The sequence below is a fragment of the Rhinopithecus bieti genome, unplaced genomic scaffold, assembly GCF_001698545.2.
Source record: "Rhinopithecus bieti isolate Rb0 unplaced genomic scaffold, ASM169854v2 scaffold_9373, whole genome shotgun sequence".
Lineage (NCBI taxonomy): Eukaryota > Metazoa > Chordata > Mammalia > Primates > Cercopithecidae > Rhinopithecus > Rhinopithecus bieti.
In genome coordinates, this window is record NW_016806351.1 from 1,818,726 (window position 1) to 1,822,827 (window position 4,102).

At 31.8% G+C, this 4,102-nt stretch overlaps 1 pseudogene; it reads left to right on the plus strand.

The window, feature by feature from the left end:
* Positions 1-3,267: 3,267 nt before the first annotated feature.
* LOC108532006 (protein tyrosine phosphatase type IVA 1 pseudogene) lies at positions 3,268-3,773 on the plus strand (annotated as a pseudogene).
* The last annotated feature ends 329 nt before the right edge of the window (positions 3,774-4,102 follow it).

Here is a 4,102-nt window from a genome sequence, read left to right on the forward strand (position 1 = left end):
TTATTTCACTGTAACATACTTTACTGATAGTTTATAGGTCTTAATAGGTACAGTTTGCTATCTGCTTTTTCATGAGTACTCAGTAAAGAATATTTAGAAACAAAATAACTCCATAAAACATCTGTTTGTATCTTACTGATGTTCTGTTCAGTGTTGATTGGCTTGTCCTTAATTCATTGTGATCGGGCGTCATGCAGAGAACTGAGAAGAAATGAAAATGAAATACATTGCACTATGTCATGAGCAAGTTTTTACATATTTAATGCATAAAAATCATACTTGTACATGTGTACTCAATTTTGTTAAGTGAACTCAAGATTTGTCTTATTGAGCCTTACAAGTATAATAAAGAAAACTGTGACATTATCAAATTGATTTTTTTTTTTCTCAGTTGGTTTTCTTTACTCCGCATTGAATTTCAATTGTTTAATTTGTGTGATTGGAAAAGATGTTGAATTTTAAGCAAATAATTTAAAAATGAACAAATCCAACATGTTCTTTTCCATTTATTTTATAATACTGGTAAAAATTACAATTAACATCATTGCTTGTTATTATTATAAATTAATTTATTTTTGTTATGATAGCCAAATTAATAGCAAAATAATTGCAAAAATATTTTTAATCCAGTAGTCTAATTATCATTGTGATGAAAAACAAGAGTTTGCCCCAGAATATGTTCAAATTTTTAAGTATACATATCCTCTAGCCTTTTTTATATCCCTATATATAGTTTCTTATATTTATATACCACTATTCACATGTTCTGCAGTCATTTTTGTCAATATTATTTTTAAACAAAATCATAGCTCTGAGTTAAAATAAGTGGCATATTTAACAGAAATAATATATTTTCCAAGGAAAACTCACCCTAAAAAAATTTGAATTAAATCTATGTTTTTAAAAAGAAAAAAATTCAAACGGGTACACCACAGAATTAACTCAAAATTCATATCACTCCTACCCGGTTTCTGTATCACTCTTCTGATTTAACAACATTTAATGCTGTGTATTTCAATTATGGGAATTTTCAATGAAATTCTAAAAAATGTTTTATTTTTTCTGCTTGATTTATCAACTTTAGACTATTTCTATTTACTTCTTGTGAAAGATNACAAGAGTTTGCCCCAGAATATGTTCAAATTTTTAAGTATACATATCCTCTAGCCTTTTTTATATCCCTATATATAGTTTCTTATATTTATATACCACTATTCACATGTTCTGCAGTCATTTTTGTCAATATTATTTTTAAACAAAATCATAGCTCTGAGTTAAAATAAGTGGCATATTTAACAGAAATAATATATTTTCCAAGGAAAACTCACCCTAAAAAAATTTGAATTAAATCTATGTTTTTAAAAAGAAAAAAATTCAAACGGGTACACCACAGAATTAACTCAAAATTCATATCACTCCTACCCGGTTTCTGTATCACTCTTCTGATTTAACAACATTTAATGCTGTGTATTTCAATTATGGGAATTTTCAATGAAATTCTAAAAAATGTTTTATTTTTTCTGCTTGATTTATCAACTTTAGACTATTTCTATTTACTTCTTGTGAAAGATAAGAAATTCTGCCTTGTGAGACTTCTTTTATTTTTTCAAACCTTTTATTAAATTATTTTTTGTTTTTCATACATTTATCCTCTAATTTTAAGTGATATGCTTAAATCTGTATTTCTTATTTCTCTAAATAAAGACAGACAGACTGGATCTCAGGCTTCATAAGATGAAAAATAAACAAACAAACAAATAAACGCTAATATCCCTACTTTTAGCTACCCAAATTCTCCCCAATTCGACTTCTAACTTCAGATACTCAGACAACTAAAATCCATCGATAAGGTTTATCAAATTTACAGTTCCTACTCCAATAAAATTTAAAATGTCTGTGTTTTGCAATATTTTGATTCTAAAATGAAAAACAAAGAGCATTTATATTGTTAATGTAAGTTTTTTTTAAATTACAGAACATAACAGTGCATAGGGAAGAAAGCATAAGCATAAAGAAGAAGGTCTAATTTTCACACAGAAACTGCAACATTTTAAAAAGAGTAATCTATTTTTAAGTTAAATATATTACATTTTGTTGCACTAAAACTCATGTTGCATTTGCATTTTAGTTCATTTGGATCACAAATGAACGTTTTGTGCAGCTCTTTTTTTAAAAAAAAATTTCTGATTACTTTGACCTTTTCCTACTTGGCAGAAACAGCACAAAATTTTCTCACACTACTGATGACATTATCCAGATTATTTATCACAGTACTAAAAAAATGTTTTACATATTACTGATTGCTTTCTAAAGGGGCTTGCCCATTTGTTCTTGGATTATTTTTTTCAACGGAAGCTCCTGTTTTCCATTATTCATCTTTTTAGAATTCCTTTCTCATTTTGCTAGAGCATATGTTCAAGTTTTTTTCTGTTTTCTACAAATAACAGATATGGTCACTAACACTATACTTTGTCTATCTATAAATATATTTTTGTTTCCTTTGGTTTTAGCTTTGATAGTTTATGACTGTGGGTTCAAAGTTATTACAGTCAAGATTCTGGAGATATTTCTGCATTGTTTTATTACATATCATCCAATATTGTTCTCAAGAAATCCGACGTTCATATGCAACCTTCTTTTTGTCCATAGTGATTCGAAAACTTATTACTTATGATTTTAAAAGAAGGAATTTGGGGCGCCCACCGCCCTGCGACCACCACTGCCCCCTCCCCCCAACTGCCCAGCAACCACCGCCGCCGCTGTGGTCTGTGAGGACCGGCTGTATGATTAGGCCACAATCTTCAATGAGTAAACATATTCCTCAGTTCTGTGGTGTTCTCGGTCACACATGGATGGAGTTTCTGAAGGGCAGGCAGAGATTACTACCAGGCACACAGCCGCCTCTATGCAGACAAGTGAACTGTAGGGAACGCCCCATAAGAATGGTTATCCTGGACACGGAAGTGTTAAACTGAGACTCGCAGAGCATTTTACAAGAGTTATCACCTAGATGGGGTAAACCTCAGTGCCCTTCCTTTCTGTTGCCTCAGTATTACTGGATTGAAGAACTACTGCTTCTTGTTAAGGTGGTTCATTTCATTTATTATTACTTACAACTTCATATTGAAAGCACTGAAAATTTCAAGTGGAGTATATTGAAGTAGCCTTCAGTTTCTTTGCATCGTTTCTGTACTCAATTTTTAAATTCTTTCATAAACCTATTGAATGTTTTCTTTATTTAACTAAATTAACCTGATTTGAGTGAACTGCCCAGCTCCTGTGGAAATCACACACAAGAACATGAGATTTCTTATTATACACACTCCAACCAATGTGACCTTGAACAAATTTATAGAGGAACTTAAGAATTATGGAGTTACTACAATAGTGAGAGCATGTGAAGCAACTTACGACACTACTCTTGTGGAGAAAGAACGTATCCATGATCTCGATTGGCCTTTTAATGATGGTGCACCACTATCCAGCTAGATGGTTGATGACTGGCTAAGTATTGTAAAAATTAAGTTTCGTGAAGAACCTGGTTGTTGTATTGCTATTCATGGTGTTGCAGGCCTTCAGAGAGCTCCAGTACTTGTTCCTTAGCATTAATTGAAAGTGGAATGAAATATGAAGATATAGTATAATTTATGAGACAAAACCAGCATGAAGCATTTAACAGCAAGAAACTTTTGTAGTTGGAGAAGTATCGTCCTAAAATATAGCTGCTCTTCAAAGACTCCAAAGGTCATAGAAACTTCTGTTTCATTCAGTAAAACTGGGGTGCCTCATGCTAATGCTTTGGAAGTGGAACTTGAGACGACCTAATTTGTTATACATATTAGACAATGTGTTGGCTCAGTGAATATGTCTAATGAATCTTCTGTAGGAGTATTGAAAGGCAGTTTTACCAGGACACATGCTAGACAGATTTGGCAATCTCTATGTTTGGGTTAGAATCAACCTATTTGGACACTTGGCAAAAGATTTCTGACTGTCAGTATTTAAAGTGTGCTTGTCATTTATACCAGTTGACCTTTCCTGAAATCGTGCATTGTTGAGCTATGTCTTGTTTAAATCTATTCCCATGCCAGAATCTTAACAA